We start from the raw sequence: 18,592 nt of genomic DNA on the forward strand, positions 1-18,592 counted from the left end.
TGTTGATGATGTACTGACATATTATCTTGTTTATTATTGTGATGTTATCTGCTTATTGTAAGTCGCTTTGGATTAAAAGCGTCTGCTAAATGCCTAAACTGTAAACTGTAAACTGAAGTGCCCTTCACCAAACAGGAAGTGCCTCTATAACTCATGAACCGTTTGTCGTACAGACTTGCGGCTGGTGTCATACCTTTTCTTTTTTTCTCAATTTTTTTTTCTCAATTTTTTTTTTTCTCAAATTTTTTTTTTCTCAATTTTTTTTTTCTCAAATTTTTTTTTCTCAAAAATTTTTTTTCTCAACATTTTTTTTTCTCAAAATTTTTTTTTCTCAAAAATTTTTTTTTCTCAATTTTCTTTTCTCAATTTTTTTTTCTCAAAAATTTTTTTTCTCAATTTTTTTCTCAAATTTTTTTTTTCTCAAAAAAATTTTTTTCTCAATTTTTTTCTCAAATTTTTTTTCTCAAAATAATTTTTTCTCAATTTTTTTTTTCTCAAAATTATTTTTTTCTCAAAAAATGTTTTTCTCAAAATTGTTTTCTCAAAATTATTTTTTTCTCAACATTTTTTTTTCTCACATTTTTTTTTCTCAAGATTTTTTTTTCTCACAATTTTTTTTTCAAAATTTATTTTTCTCAAAAAAGTTTTTTTCTCAAATTTTTTTTCTCACAAAACAATTTTTTCTCAAAAAACTGTCGTTAAAGTGCGACCCGTGATAACGGCCAAAAATGCTCCAAAACGCCACTAATTAGTCGAAAGGGCTGACTTCCTGTTTGGTTTCTGATTGGCTGCTGGCCTTGTGACGTGGGTAGAGCTGCGAGGGCCTGGTCATCGCTGCTTGCAGCTATAATTCATTAATCGTCCATGACCTTAATTGGGGCCTATTTCGCCAAACAGGAAGTGCCCCTCACCAAACAGGAAGTGACCCTTGATCTCGTGAACCGTTTGTCATACAGACACGCGGGTTGCGTCAAATGAAATAACGCTAATGCTAACACCAACCGCTACACAAGGTTGCACAGACTTAGCGAGCTGCAGGCACACTTAAAATTTCTTAGAAATTTTCTCTTCTAGTTATTATTATTACTAGAAAAGAAAATTTCTAAGAAATTTTAAGTGTGCCTGCAGCTCGCCAAGTGTGTGCAACCTTGTGTAGCGGTTGGTGTTAGCATTAGCATTTTTAGCATTAAAATTAACATCAGCATTAGCATTAGAATTTTTAACATTAGCATTGTTAGCCTTAGCTTTAACATTAGCATTTTTAGCATTAGCATTTTTAGCATTAGCATTATTTACATTAGCATTAGCATTTTTAACTTTTAGCCATTGGGACTGTGGATCACCCATCGAGTTTGAGACCATGCAGTAAAGTGTTGGGAAGTGGAGTTATGGCTGTTTAAAGCCCAGCCAATAGGAAGGCAGAGGGGGCGGGGCTTAAGAAATTACAGATCATTCCTATTGGCCGTGTAAGTCCAGACACAAGTTTCAAGACGGTACCATGCTGTGAACTGGAGTTATGTCTGTTTACAGCCCAGCCAATAGGAATACAGAGGGGGCGGGGCTTAATCAATTACAGCTCGTCCCTATTGGCCGGAAAAAGTCCAAAGACTTGTGAGCGTTTTAAAGTTTAAATCACGTTGCTAGGCAAAAGTATGCCAGATTAATGTGGCGCCAAAGTTTCTGGTTTTCTTTTTTGGGGGCCCCCATTCAAATTCAATGGGGTTTTTGGGCGTCGTTTTTTGCGAATAACATCGCCATGGTAATGCGGATCGGCAAGAAAAGTAATAGCACCCCATTCCCGGCCGAGCCGCACGTTTTGATGTATATATTCGTGCGGCAGTTATTATGTGCCGAAAAAAGTGATTATTATTATTATTATATAAGTATGGCGGATTACAATAAGTGTTTTGCCATTGCATGGCAGGCACACTTAAATAGCCAAAATGTATACCAAGCTGAAGTGGTTAATGTATATGTTATAATAATCAATAACTGTTACAAAAGCAAAGTTTGTTTATAGAGCGCTTTTTTTCCACAACACTGATAATTATGGCAGCGGAAAGGTTTATCCAGAAATAAAGTTTCCCCAGAACTATAGTGTGGCAACCACACTAATAATAATAATAACTAGAAAAGAAAATTTCTAAGAAATCTTAAGTGTGCCTGCAGCTCGCTATTTGTGTGCAACCTGTGGGACCACCTACTGAGTTTGAGACCAGTAATGTGTTGGGAAGTGGAGTTATGGCTGTTTAAAGCCCAGCCAATTGGAAGACAGAGGGGGCGGGGCTTAAACAATTACAGCTCATTCCTATTGGCCATCTAAGTACACACAGCAAGTTTCGAGACGGTACCATGCTGCAAACTGGAGATATAGCCGTTTAAACACACAGCAAGTTTCGAGACGGTACCATGCTGCAAACTGGAGATATAGCCGTTTAAAGCTCAGCCAATAGGAAGCTAGGGGCGGGGCTTAAGAGGGGGCGGGGCTAAAGTGATACGTCCCTATTGGCCGTTTAAGTCCAGACACCAAGTTTCAAGACTGTACCATGCTGTGAACTGGAGTATTGGCTGTTTAAAGCCCAACCAATAGGAATACAGAGAGGGCGGGGCTTAATTACAGCTTATCCCTATTGGCCGGAAAAAGACCAAAGTTGTGTGAGCATTTTAAATTTTAAATGACGTTGCTAGGCAAAAGTATGGCAGAGTTATGTGGCGCCAAAGTTTCTGTTGTTTTTTTTTTCGAGTCCCCCATTCAAAGTCAATGGGGGTTTTTGCGCGTAGTTTTTTGCGAATTACGTTGCCATGGTAACGCGGATCGGAAAGAAAAGTAATAGTACACCATTCCCGGCCGAGCCGCACATTTTGATGTATATATTGCGGCGGTGGCGTAAATCGTGCGGCAGTTATTACGTGCCGAAGTTTCCCCCATTCTAAGTCAATGGGTTTTTTTTGCGTCGTTTTTTGCGAATTACGTCGCAATGGTAACGCGGATCGGAAAGAAAAGTAATTCCCGGCCGAGCCGCACGTTTTGATGTATATATTGCGGCGGTGGCGTAAATCGTGCGGCACTTATTACGTGCCGAAATTTTGTGGCGACATTATGTATGTACTTACTTAAGTATGGCGGATTACAATAAGTGTTTTGCCATTGCATGGCAGGCACACTTAATAAGGGTAATAATAATAACAATACATTTTTGGTGTATGGTCAATTCCTGTGCCACCGGACATCCAAATACCCCAGTCTTTGTAATGTTAATTCCAATATTTATATTTGCATATAGGCATTTATAGTGGCAAAGAATATCAAGTAACACGTCTTCATGAAATGTGTAGTGAATAAGTTTGGTTCTCCAGAGCTAAAGCTCTGGAGAGTTGAAGTCAGACAGAGACCAACTGGAGAGTTGAAGTCAGACAGAGACCAACTGGAGAGTTGAAGTCAAACAGAGACCAAGCTGTTACTGATGTATAGTTTTCTGCCCTTCATAATGGGAGGTTCTTCTTTTTGTCACAACATCTTTTATAGTCATTATAGTTATAGATATTGTATCGTGCTTGGTGTGAATTAAGAGAGACCAATTATCTTGATCCATTTGCAACTATAAGTTTAAAATGCTATTTAAAACAGTCTAGACAGAAGTCTAGAGTTCTTAATTTATTATTAATAATTCAATTTATGATCAAAAGGGGGGGAAATCAAGTAGGAAACCATTCACTATTCTCTTCTCATGGATTTCACTCTAAACCTAACCCAGTAGCTGTTGAATACCCTCCCTTTGCAATATTATGTTAGAAAACTCTAGTTAAAAACTCTATACATAATTATAGATCTTTGATATTTGGCTATCCTTTAGGCTATATGTTTCTCATTACTGTTTGGTTTGTTTTTTCTCCATACTCTCCCCATTCAAACTATTTTCTTGACAGGCTTGACACTAAATAACTATAATTCTGACATAATTCTACAATACAGTTCTGAATTTATATTGACACACAAATCTTCCTTTTAACACCAATAAGGCCTACACATTAGTCATGATTTGCAATGTCTGTCACTGTGTAAAGAGGTGACATGAAGAAGACACTCCTTATAATTATAGCTTACAACTGTCTTTATAACACAATCACCCTGAATTAAAGAAACATGTTGAACCGCCAAGGCCATGTCTTGACATCTGAAGTGGTAATGATTTCATGTGCACGTACACACAATGGTGATATGTTCCTGTTGCAAGCGACACGGTTGAATGAGTACATAAGAAAAAGAGGTTGCGCAACAGCATTGGTGCTAGACCTAAAGTCCAGTACACATAAAAAGTAGGAATTAAAAAATCCAAAAAGGTAGCACATGCAAAACATTAAATCAGTGGACGACAAAGTACTCACATTTCCACTTTTTTATTGGCACACACCAACAAAGAACGCTTAAGTTTTTTGGCTATGAGCCTTCATCAGAGCATCATGCATGAACATACTGTATACATGTTGCAACAAACACAATAATTCGATGAAAAGTAAAATAAGTAAAGCCCTTTAGTTGTCACATGCACATAATGTTATCTCCTAATGCCTCATTTATGCCTGTAATTTCCCTTAAAGAAGCAAGAAGAAGAAGAAGAAGCAACTATCAAGGTACAGTAGAGGAGGCATGCACTATGGGGTCACCTGATATGGTTAGTGACCAGTGACCACACCGCTCTCTCCTCTCCCGTAAACCAACAACCTGTCATTCACACATGCTTGCAGACACACTGGAAACTCTCACATTTAACCACTTTCAACATGGCCTCCTTTGTTAATAACATTTATAGGTGGAAAATGCACACCCAGATTTTTTTTCTTTCTTTTTTTTACACTTTCCTCCCTCTCTCTCTCTCTCTTGTTTCTTTATTTTCTTGTGGAAAAGAGCACAGCAAAAAATACATAATTGCCATCGGGAGAAAACTTTCATTGCAATTTCTTTCTTTCTTTCTTTCTTTCTTTCTTTCTTTCTTTCTTATGCTCAGGTTCAATCTACACAATCAGACGTATTTCTATTACTATCTACTGTATTTACTATCTTCCAAGGATCCATCCATAAGTGGCTCAGGGATGTTTTTTATTGGGAAACCGTGTTTTTACTGTGACAAGTTTACATGTGTTAATCTTTCTACACAGGATCAAAGGTTACACTGACCTTATGAATGATTACATATAGTCAGTTATGATGATATGAAACATGGTGACAACACAGTGCACCTTTTATTGGTGACACTGAAAACTGTCTCCATCAGCCTGACATACATTACACTTCACCTCTGTCCATCAGAGCCCAGTGCTTCCCAAACTGGGAAGACATTTTGGTTTATAATTATGATTATTTTGATGGGTCACAGACAGATATGTTTGGGAACTCTTGCTCTAGCCTATATTGTTTTTTAAATCAGTGACAAGTGACAAGACAAGCTTTCAGGGTGATTCCTTTGTGGTGATGAATAGTAAAAGACTAGAAATTTTAAGTGTGCCTGCATTTCGCTAAGTGTGTGCAACCTTGTATGTGTTAACATTAGCATCTTTGTTAGCATTAGCATTTGTTAGCATTAGCATGTGTTAGCATTAGCAACATGGTTTCTTGTTTTTAAGAAATAGGCTCCTCCCACAAGTTCCGCAAGGCGATTACGTTGTCCCGTCGCTCCCGAGATCGTTTGTGTTTCGTTTTGAGAGGGTCGTTCCCCCTGAAAAACGCGTTTTGGCATGAAACGGTTACGTTTTGCGCGTTTGTGGTGCCCCGGTCGAAGTGGAAATGCTTTTGGGTATATGTTCAGTATAGCGCCCCCCACTTGTGGTTAAAATTTGGTGTTGACTGGATGTTTCGTTTGTGATTTATGGCTACTTCTTACAAAACGGGCTCCTCCCGCTAAATTTGGAACCCTGTTACGGAAGAACGGTATGGACTATCAAAATATCGTTTAAATATGTTTATCGCATGAGTCCATAGATCGTGTGTATCGATTTTTGTGACATTTGGAGAAAATATGTAGGAAAAGGAGCAAAAAGTGTTTTGAAGAAAATTCAAAATGGCGGAAAATCTATCCTGACGCAAATGGGCGTGGCCTATATGAGGAGATGCGTCATGACCCAAGGAATCCAGGGAAAAAGGATTTTTAATTTTCCGACCCACGGTTCAAGAGTTACAGGCCGAAAGGTAAAGTGGACTGTTATAGCGCCACCATGAGGCCAACTGACGAAATTATTTTTTATTTAATCCTTGATATCATTATAAATCTCCTCTCCAAGTTTTGAAACTGTAGCCCCTATGGTTTGCGAGAAAAAAAAATATTAAATGTGAGTTTTTGCGATTCCCATTATAAGTCAATGGGTAAAATTAATTCACTAATAAATTAATATCAATTAAACGATACAACTTTTCTCTTAGAAAAGTAATAGCACACCATTCCCGGCCGAGCCGCACGTTTTGATGTATATATTGCGGCGGTGGCGTAAATTGTGCGGCAGTTATTAGCGCACCAAATTTGTGGGATCATTATCATTAATTAATTAATTAATTAAGTATGGCGGATTACAATAAGTGTTTTGCCATTGCATGGCAGGCACACTTAATTAGAGTCTAATAGGCCTATGGCACCGCAGCAAACATTACATTTAAGCAGCAGAACTTAAAAGCACTAATTGATATTAGATCCCGATTAATTAGTTAATTAGTCTGCTTTTGATCCTTTCCCACCAGGAGCATGTATTTAATGTACATAATGCTGTCTTTTTCCCATGTACAGTTGTGTGTGTTAGAATCAGAATGTAGCCATGGGAAACACTCCACTGTTGGGCTGTCGTATACTGCCACCTTCTGGTGAAACCGTGAAACATATTTACTTCCATAATACTGCACATACTTGAATACAATTGTCTCATATGGTCATTTCAACCTCCACCATGCCAAAGGTGGCACACATGCCTATACTACCCCTGCTCTATAACCATGTGCCCAAATTCGGCATGTCATGAAGAAAATGCATACTTTGTTCAGAATTGTTTTATTTGGGTCAACTGTAAAATCATGTTGTCATGTTTTCTTTTGGGGGGGGGGATAAACGATTAACTCAAGAATGTGTGTGCACTATTAAAGGTATATTCAGTGATTGTATTTCATTCAAATAAAAATATAATTGATACATTTTCCATTCATTCTCCTCACTAGAATGTGTGCTGACCATATAGGGACTTCCATCATGGCCCGTGTTACGAGCATAGCTAGATTCGGTTTTCAGAGGTGGCCAGCCAGTCCTCGACCAATCAGGGTAGAGTATGGCCGTAGTTATGTTATGATGTTTAATTATGATGGTCAAAATAAAAGTTTCGAGAACCACAGTCGCTCTGAATTAAGAACGTCTGCTAAATGCCAGGATTGTAAACTACTGAACTCATAAAATGCCACAGTCTCAAAGTAAATCAGTATCATACATATCCTGAAGCTGGAGACGTAGGCCTACCGATATTCAGTGATTGGGTCTAATGATCAAAACGAGAACATTATAATGGTGTAAAAAATCTATAAAAAACTAAACATTTCCACGCTGTAAGGCCAGTAAGGGACAAGATGACCCCCGGCCACTTTCATTATCACTGAATACACCTTTAATGCAATAGCAACACTTATTTACCTTTATAAACTACAATATATGACCTTCATAATGATGGAAAAAAAACTCTAACCACTTTCCTACTCACTTTCCTCAACTTTGTGTTTGTATTCACAGTTATACTAATATTATTATTAGTAGTTGTAACTGGTAATATCAACATACTGTAGCAATAACATAAATGCGCAATGCAACATAATATTATAGAGGAAACTATGCTGAAATTAGGCATGACCATTTGTCCTGATAGCATACACCATACATGGGCAACCTTCACTTAATGCGGCCCGCAGGTTAAATACCAGAATACTGATATATTATTGATTTCAGCTGTTACAATTCCAAACATGATCTGCTTTAATTCCGTCAGTCTATATTAGTAGCTTAATGACTAGTATAGTAGTATTAAAATGTATTTATTTTTTTATGTCCAATGTATTTGTATTTAGGTTCATAAAGTTAACATGAGTATATGACAATGCGTTTGAAATTAAATCAAAATGTTACATTTCAGGATTCCAATTAAAAAATAACAAAAAATTATTCTGGATTCCAATTGAAAAGAAGCAAAAATAGCCGATCTACAAGCTCAAAGCACATCGCAGCGCGATGAATTTTGAGCTTGTAGATCTGCTATTTTTGCTTCTGTTGTATGAGATACTAGAATGACAAAGTAGGACGTAGCAATATGCAATGTGGCCCTCTGGAGTGAAGGTGGAAATATAGTGGCCCTCGCCATCATCAAAGTTGCCCACCCCTGGCATACACTGTATGGTATCGGGACAAATGGTCATACAGTATACATTGAGCAGTGCTTGATTGAGCAGAATGACACGGAAATGACTATATTCTTTATTCTGTTGTTCTGACAATGATGTTGGTGCTGTTTTTGCCCACACAGTCCACATGGGAGTATACAAGTAAAGCAGAGGACTCAGCACACATGGTTTCCTGAGATCTAGCAGTTAGAACCATGGGATCCAGATCATCACAGGGTTCAGATATTGATCAGTTTTCTAGCCAGCCAGGAGGGGACTTTGGTGTTGAAGGCCGAGTTGTAGTTGATGAATAACAGCCTGCATGTCCCCCTGTTTGTTATTATAGTGGGAGACCTGGGGGATGGTGTTGTCTGTGGATCTACTGGGATGGTTGGCAAACAGCACTCAATGTAAACATCCACATCTGCTCTCTCCTCTACTCTGGACCCAGTGACTGGGTCCAGAGTAGCTGAGGAGAGAGCAGATGTGGATGTTTACATTTACTAGCCTCTCAAAGCACTTTATGACAACCGAGGTCAGTGATACTGAGAGGAAGTTTTCTTTTCCCCCACTGAGGATTTTTCCTGCGTTTCTCAACTTTTTTCTGCCAGGGCAGATGGCTCTCCATAGCCATCTTCCCAGGGCACACCTAGATATACAGTGTGTGTGTGTGTGTGTGTGTGTGTGTGTGTGTGTGTGTGTGTGTGTGTGTGTGTGTGTGTGTGTGTGTGGCTATTTTCAAGATATTTGGCCAATATGTTATCAGTTTTTATATAGTTTGTTGATTACTTTTGATACAGTAATTTTATTTTCTCTTTCTTGAGGTATTAACAAGGTTTTTAAAGTCCTGAAATTGTGACTTCACTGTCAAATTTCAAAGGGCACACCAAAGCATCTCAAAGGGCACACCAAAGGTCCACGGCACAGTGGTTGAGAAACACTGTATTAGACGTTAAACTTGTAAACGCTAGATACAATTAGTCTAAAAGTGAATGTTTTTTAGAAGTCTCTTAAATTAGATGTTGATTAGACGTGTACAGGCCCGGATTTATAAGACATGAGGCCCCTGGGCAAGGGGAAATAAAGAGGCCCTTGTGCGCGCACAAAAATTCCACCTCGATCCGGTCCACCTGACCACACCGTGACCTCACCTACAGACCGGCCCGTGTATAATCTCACTGTGTATCCTCATTGGCTCATTGGAAGGGTCTGAAGCGGATACAGAAGTGGGGTTTGTATGCATGTGTGTAGCCTATGTGTGTGGAAAGTACCGGATACATAGAGTGGGCGAGCTTTAGACTGCACTAAGCTTTCAGGGCAGCTACATGCAGTGCTTCCAAGTTCCACACCACCTCCCTCTCCATAGACTTCCATGTAATTCATAGTGCACGGATCATGCACGCCCATGCCTAGATCATATGCATCACGTGTGTGCACACTGTTCACAGCTTTCAAACAAAAAAATCTGAATGGAAATCTGTTCAGGCATTCATGAGCTAGCTAGCATTTTTTCTTGAAATGTAAACAAACATGGCTGCCATGTTTGAAAGATGGGGTTTGTATGGGGGTTAAACATGGAATTTCGCGATCGCAATCATGCCTACTGAATTTTTTGGGGTAAATAAAATAAAAAAAAAATAAAATAAAAATAACTTTTTTTTTTCGGGGACCCCCTCCCCCTGAGGCCCCTGGGCCAATGGTAAGTCCGGCCCTGGACGTGTATATAGACATTGAAATAACGTCTAATCAATGGCTAATCTAAGTTTGGACGTCTAAAAACGACAGATGTCTAGACGACTATGGCTCATTGGGTTCAGGCCAACTGGGGAGGTGTTCCTGGGTATGAGGACAATGATGGACGTCTGTATGCAAGAGGGGACTAATAGTCGGGGATCCAGTCCCTCAAAATGGGAGGGGACCTGTGATGTTCTGCCGTACTTTTTATTTCTGTTTTATCTATTAGTTTGGTCATTAAGGTCCACAGAATGAGAGGCCTGCTCTGCCGGAAACATCGCGAAAAAAAGTTATGGCCATTTGTATATTCACTGTCCCATTGACTCCACTACACAGGAAAGGAAATATATTATAAACAAGAAAAAATCTGCTTTAAGTAGCATGTGAGGGGTCAAAATGGAGGGTTTTCATGATTCTGAATCCATTGCAAGCATTTGTTTTGCACAAAAAACATTCCTTGGGCTAGAAAACAAACCAACAAAAGTGTCAAAAGTGATGACTCATCACTGTGATGACTGTGAAAAGTGATGAGTCATCACTTTTGACACTTTTGTTGGTTAGTTTTCTTGCCCAAGGAATGTTTTTTGTGCAAAACAAATGCTTGCAATGGATTCACAATCATGAAAACTCTCCATTTTGACCCCTCACATGCTACTTAAAGCAGAATTTTTATTTTTTATAATATATTTCCTTTCCTGTGTAGTGGAGTCAATGGGACAGTGAATATACAAACGGCCATAACTTTTTTTTGCGATGTTTCCGGCAGAGCAGGCCTCTCATTCTGTGGACCTTAATGACCAAACTAATAGATAAAACAGAAATAAAAAGTGCGGCAAAACATCACAGGTTCAACCCTATTCCTTGAGCTTTAGGGCATGTGGATCCCCGACTATAAGGACTGAAGAGAGACCAGAGGTCCAGTCCGGTCTGGTCCTGTCTGGTCCGGTCCGGCTGCTCCTGATTGTTCCCTTTCCGGCATCCTTGCCATGCAAGGCATTATAAAGCATGGCATTTTATATGATAGTTAGTAGAAGCAAAATATTACAGTTTTATAAAAAACACAAGGGGTAAGATAGACTATGAACCCTGCTGTCACTTGACTCAGGTTACTTTTTAAACCTCCAATCCAATGTGCATTCCTAGTGCATTTCTAGGATAATGCAGACCTCAAGGTATTGTGGGTCAAAATGTTAATTTATACGATGTCATGAACATCTTGAAATGTTGGTAGAAGTGTTTTTACTGATTTCCCCCCTCTTTATATTTTTTTTTTTTTTTTTTTTTAATTTTCTTAATAATCTTCTTCTTGGTCTTCTTCTTCTCCTTCTTCTTCTTGCTTTCGTGTATTGTCATCCGATGTCCAGCTCCAGTCTTAGGTCCCACATCAAAGAGAACCTCCTCCGATGGTAATCTATCCAGGGCACAAGGGGTGATTATGTGAGCGTCAGTCATCTCAAGCTCCCAGCACTCACATACTGAACTGTATGTCACACCCCAAACATAGATGTTTTGAAGCGGCCAACCCCAGTATGCAGTCGGTTCAGCAAGGTCCATTGTCAGCGTGACAAATGTTCTCCTTTGACAAAGGTCCCAGATGTAGCAGGGACAGTGTGATGGGCCCAGTCTTGTTGTATGAGTGGCGGGACTTGAGTCTGTTTGGAGGCTACACTGTCGTAGTGGTGTCATGCAGGATATGACAGTCATGTTTCTGGGCTGCAGGGTTTCAGCCTCTGGTCGGAGGCCAGTCAGGGATATTCCTGTTAGGACTGGAAGGCAGAACACAGGGGTGGGATTCAGGCATACAGTGATCTGGAGAGAGTTGTTAATGGCAGCATTTTTGGCATGTGGGCTTCTACACCAGGCTGGCGAACAGAATTCTGCTGCAGCTAAAACAGGGCTCGGATATTTGTAGTAGCCTACCTTGGAAGAGATGCACCCCATAAATATTATTATATTGTTGTTACTGTATATATTCAATCAGTCTTTATTTCAGACTCTAATAGGTCCATATAGAAAACAATACATGGGACAACAGAGATTAAAACAACAACGACGTATATGATAACGTCTTGCTGCGCTGATAATTATCAGCCTGATATTCTCTTCGGTGTGTGACATTGTGGCACACAACTAAGTATAAACCAGGCTTTACAATTTCTCCACATTGTATTGGGTCACCTTTCACGTCAGAGCCTCTCTGTAAATGGTTGTGTTCCATATTCTCTAATGTATGCAAACACATGATAATATCAGATCTACAACACATTGTTGCACATCATGTTGTGAGCTTGCGTATCTGCTATTTTCAACAATGTATGAATCAGGTTTCAGTCTTTTGAGTTGAAGTTCCAACTTCATTGCCATGGAAACAGGTATACAATGCAGATCCAGCTAGCGGCCTGTTTCACAAAGGCAGAATTAAATAATCCAGAATTTAATACAAATACAGGTTTGACAAAGCCTAATCCGTACAGCCTGGTATATTCCACTCCACTAACGCCGAGCCAGGCTGAGAAGTAAAAAAATAACAGAAATACTGTTTTCCATCCTAGCAACTATCTTATATTTGTGTTTTGTTCATGTTCTTTTATAATATAAAATAATTATGTGATTGATCTGGATTCATCATCAATGCAAATACAGTAGGCCTACAGTATGTTGTAACTGGTTTCATTCTCTAATCTAATCTAATCAAAATTAAACCATAATAATAACAATACATTCGTATTTTTTATCCATTTACCACTCATTACAACTTTAAATTGTTTTTAAAACACATTGCAGCTTTTTCTTTAATCTATAATTGAAAACTGCTGTAAAATCGAATAGGACAGTATTCACTATTCTCTCATGTATCTCATTCAGTCATGTGTTATTTGATTCAGAGCAGTGTATACCCTTCCCCTCTCAATAGCATGTGGAAAATCTGTGGTTAAAGACAATTATTCATAGAAATATACTATTTGATCTGGTCACACAATATAATGAATGTGTTGGCCACACAAATACAATAACAACACATATCTTGTATTTTATAATACCGCAACAGTATTTATCTCACCATAGCAATAGTGAAATAATAGCTCTAGATAATAATGGACTGTTATTATGAAAGTCAATAATATTACAAATGTGTCAGGAAGGTAGACTAGAAGAGAAAATTTCTAAGAAATTTTAAGTGTGCCTGCAGCTCGCTAAGTCTGTGCAACCTTGTGTAGCGGTTGGTGTTAGCATTAGCGTTATTTCATTTGACGCAACCCGCGTGTCTGTATGACAAACGGTTCACGAGATCAAGGGTCACTTCCTGTTTGGTGAGGGGCACTTCCTGTTTGGCGAAATAGGCCCCAATTAAGGTCATGGACGATTAATGAATTAAAGCTGCAAGCAGCGATGACCAGGCCCTCGCAGCTCTACCCACGTCACAAGGCCAGCAGCCAATCAGAAACCAAACAGGAAGTCAGCCATTTCGACTAATTAGTGGCGTTTTGGAGCATTTTTGGCCGTTATCACGGGTCGCACTTTAACGACAGTTTTTTGAGAAAAAATTGTTTTGTGAGAAAAAAAATTTGAGAAAAAAACTTTTTTGAGAAAAAGACATTTTGAAAAAAAAATTGTGAGAAAAAAAAATCTTGAGAAAAAAAAGTGTGAGAAAAAAATATATAATTTTAATAATAAATAATTTTGAGAAAACAATTTTGAGAAAAAAAATTTTTGAGAAAAAAAGATTTGAGAAAAAAAAAATTGAGAAAAAAAATTTTTGAGAAAAAAATGTTGAGAAAAAAAAATTGAGAAAAAAAAAATTTTTGAGAAAAAAAAATTTTGAGAAAAAAAAATTTTGAGAAAAAAAAAATTTGAGAAAAAAATGTTGAGAAAAAAAAAATTTTAGAAAAAAAATTTGAGAAAAAAAAATTTGAGAAAAAAAAAATTTTGAGAAAAAAAAATTGAGAAAAAAAAATTTTGAGAAAAAAAAATTTTGAGAAAAAAAATTTGAGAAAAAAAAATTTGAGAAAAAAAAATTTTGAGAAAAAAAATTTTTGAGAAAAAAAAATTTGAGAAAAAAAAAATTGAGAAAAAAAAATTTGAGAAAAAAAAAATTGAGAAAAAAAAAATTGAGAAAAAAAGAAAAGGTATGACACCAGCCGCAAGTCTGTACGACAAACGGTTCATGAGTTATAGAGGCACTTCCTGTTTGGTGAAGGGCACTTCCTGTTAAAGAGGGGGCGAGGCTTAATCAATTCCAGCTCATCCCTATTGGTCGGAAAAAGACCAAAGTTGTGTGAGCATTTTACATTTTAAATGACGTTGCTAGGCAAAAATATGGCAGAGTTATGTGGCGCCAAAGTTTCTGTTTTTTTTTCGGAGTCCCCCATTCAAAGTCAATGGAGTTTTTGGGCGTTGTTTTTTGCGAATTACATCGCAATCGTAAAGCGGATCGGAAAGAAAAGTAATAGCACACCATTCCCGGCCGAGCCGCACATTTTGATGTATATATTGCGGGGGTGGCGTAAATCGTGCGGCAGTTATTACGTGCCGAAGTTTCCCCCATTCTAAGTCAATGGGGTTTTTGGGCGTCGTTTTTTGCGAATTACGTCGCAATGGTAACGCGGATCGGAAAGAAAAGTAATAGCAACCTATTCCCGGCCGAGCCGCACGTTTTGATGTATATATTGCGTGGGTGGCGTAAATTGTGCGGCAGTTATTACGTGCAGAAATTTGTGGCGAAACTATGGACTTAATTAAGTATGGCGGATTACAATAAGTGTTTTGCCATTGCGTTGCATGGCAGGCACACTTAATTAAGTATGGCGGATTACAATAAGTGTTTTGCCATTGCGTTGCATGGCAGGCACACTTAATTAAGTATGGCGGATTACAATAAGTGTTTTGCCATTGCGTTGCATGGCAGGCACACTTAATAAAATGAATGAAAGGACAGGAAAAAAGCATGACTTCATCAAAGGTAATGAACAAACTAGAAAAGAACATTTCTAAGAAATGTTAAGTGTGCCTGCAGCTCGCTAAGTCTGTGCAACCTTGTGTAGCGGTTGGTGTTAGCATTAGCGTTACATTTTTTAACATTACCATTTTTTGCATAAGCTTTAACATTATGGTTCTTCATATGACACCACCCACATGTCTGTACGACAAACGGTTCACGCGATAAAGGGTCACTTCCTGTTTGGTGAGGGGCACTTCCTGTTTGGCGAACTAGGCCCCAATTAAGGTTAAGGACTCGTAATCAAGTCATTTGACGCAACCCGCGCGTCTGTACGACAAACGGTTCACGAGATCAAGGGTCACTTCCTGTTTGGTGAGAGGCACTTCCTGTTTGGCGAAATAGGCCCCAATTAAGGTTAAGGACTCTTAAACTTGTCATTTGACGCAACCCGCGCATCTGTACGACAAACGGTTCACGAGATCAAGGGTCACTTCCTGTTTGGTGAGGGGCACTTCCTGTTTGGCGAAATAGGCCCCAATTAAGGTTAAGGACTCTTAATCAAGTCATTTGATGCCATCCACGCGTCTGTACGACAAACGGTTCACGAGGTAAAGGGTCACTTCCTGTTTGGTGAGGGGCACTTCCTGTTTGGCGAAATAGGCCCCAATTAAGGTTAAGGACTCTTAATCAAGTCATTTGATGCCATCCATGCGTCTGTACGACAAACGGTTCACGAGGTAAAGGGTCACTTCCTGTTTGGTGAGGGGCACTTCCTGTTTGGCGAAATAGGCCCCAATTAAGGTCAAGGACTCTTAATCAAGTCATATGACGCAATATGCGCGTCTGTACGACAAACGGTTCATGAGATGTAGAGGCACTTCCTGTTTGGCGAAGGGCACTTCCTGTTACAGAGGGGGCGGGGCTTAATCAATTACAGCTCATCCCTATTGGCCATCTAAGTACACACAGCAAGTTTCGAGACGGTACCATGCTGCAAACTGGAGATAAAGCTGTTTAAAGCTAAGCCAATAGGAAGATAGGGGCGTGGCTTAAGAGGGGCGGGGCTTAAGTAATAAGTCCCTATTGGCCGTTTAAGTCCAGACACCAAGTTTCAAGACGGTACCATGCTGTGAACTGGAGTAGTGGCTGTTTAAAAGCCAGCCAATAGGAATACAGAGGGGGCGGGGCTTAATCAATTACAGCTCATCCCTATTGGCCGGAAAAAGACCAAAGTTGTGTGTGCATTTTAAAGTTTAAATCACGTTGCTAGGCAAAAGTATGGCAGAGTTATGTGGCGCCAAAGTTTCTGGGTTTTTTTCGGAGTCCCCCATTCTAAGTCAATGGGGTTTTTGGGCGTCGTTTTTTGCGAATTACATCGCAATCGTATCGCGGATCGGAAAGAAAAGTAATAGCACACCATTCCCGGCCGAGCCGCACATTTTGATGTATATATTGCGGGGGTGGCGTAAATCTTGCGTCAGTTATTACGTGCCGAAATTTCCCCCATTCTAAGTCAATGGGGTTTTTGGGCGTCGTTTTTTGCGAATTACGTCGCCATGGTAACGCGGATCGGAAAGAAAAGTAATAGCACCCCATTCCCGGCCGAGCCGCACGTTTTGATGTATATATTGCGGGGGTGGTGTAAATCGTGCGGCAGTTATTACGCGCCGAAATTTGCCAGAACATGACTTACTGACTGACTTACTTAAGTATGGCGGATTACAATAAGTGTTTTGCTATTGCATAGCAGGCACACTTAATTATGCATAGTCCATACAGTATGCTGTTCCTATGATGTTACTGTTATTAAAGTGATCGCTGAACCTGAATATTAAGCCATGTAGGCTTTGATATGTTATAATAACCCTCTTTAACCAAAATATACTATTTTAAACACTTGCAATATATTCCTTTGAGAGAAAAAAAGTTATATCTTCAACCCATGGGGGGAGCCATTGCACTGTTCGTGGCATGCAGTGATGACGTAGACAATGCATTTTGGCTCGACGGGCCCATTTAAAATGGCGGTGTAAACAACTTTTAGATGTTGAATTAAACACTTTACAGGCACAGCAAAACATCCTACTTGATATGAACAGAACATAAAAGCACCACACTACTAACTACAGTTAATCTGAGCTTCAAGACAATGTTTTAAATATTGTAAAGAGAACATTGTTTTGACGTTCCATATTAACCCTATTGGCCCGACCAGCCAAAATGCATTGTCTACGTCATCACTGCATGCGACGAACAGTGCAATGGCTCCCCCCATGGGTTGAAGATATAACTTTTTTTCTCTCAAAGGAATATATTGCAAGTGTTTAAAATAGTATATTTTGGTTAAAGAGGGTTATTATAACATATCAAAGCCTACATGGCTTAATATTCAGGGATCACTTTAAGAAATGAATTAAAAAAAAAGAGGTTAAAAATTAACCAGCATGAGTCAAGTGACAGCAGGGTTCAAGGTCTACTTATATTTGTTTGATGCAACTGAACAATACTGCTAGCTAGTCCTCTCTGAGCAGGACGTGGGAAGGGTGCAGATAAGGGCACTATCAGGAAAGCAGCCGGACAGGACTGGATCTCTGGGCTGGTCAACAAGACCTGCACTGACCTCATGTTGCCAGTGTTCACAACCATATTCAACGTCTCCCTTTAGTCCTTAATGCCCACTTGCTTTGGGAGGCTGCAGTTTGCCAACCACCCCAGTAGATCCACAGACAACGCCATCTCATCAGGTCCTGCATGCCACCCTCTCCCTAGATAATACAAAGCAGGGGGACATGCCAGGCTGTTATTCATCAACTACAATTTGGCCTTAAACACCATCGTCCTTTCCAGGCTGGTTAGCAAACTGATAGATTTCTGAACCCTGTGTCTGGGTCCTGGACAAACATTAGCACTTAAGTACCGCGCACATACCGCGCACGCGAAGTACCGGATACATAGAGTGGGCGGGCTTTAGACTGCACTAAGCTTTCAGAGCAGCTACATGCAGTGCGGCCAGCAGAGCAGAAGCTCTCAATGTTATTACCATAACTAGTAAGACGCCTCAGTGACTTGCGACCTCAGGGTGACATGCGACCTCGCCCTAATTCTTGGCCAACCACAGCGTTTCTCTAACGATTCTAGTTGTTGTCATTCTGGGGGGAGTTTGTTCATGTTTTTGTGAGGGTATCAACCCTAGGAGACACGGGGAGAACATGCAAACTCCACACAGAAAGGCCCTATCGCCAACCCCACCTAGAGTGTGGGCGCTGATGACGTGGGGGGAGGAACACGCTGCCCATATATGTCCTTAATATTGATAACATAATATCCTTAATAATGTCCTTAATATTGACAATATAGGAATCTCCATATATGGGCATAAAACGTACGTAAGTAATGCCAAGCAAGGCCTTGGTGAGTTAGGGCCTTGGTTTGATGCCTGTGGATCTCCATATATGGGCATAAGGGGGTACCCTAACATTCTCATTTTTGGCCTGGGATTTATGACATCAGAAATCTCCATGTAT

The sequence above is a fragment of the Nannobrachium achirus genome (assembly GCF_963921795.1).
Source record: "Nannobrachium achirus genome assembly, chromosome: 4".
Taxonomy (NCBI): Eukaryota; Metazoa; Chordata; class Actinopteri; order Myctophiformes; family Myctophidae; genus Nannobrachium; species Nannobrachium achirus.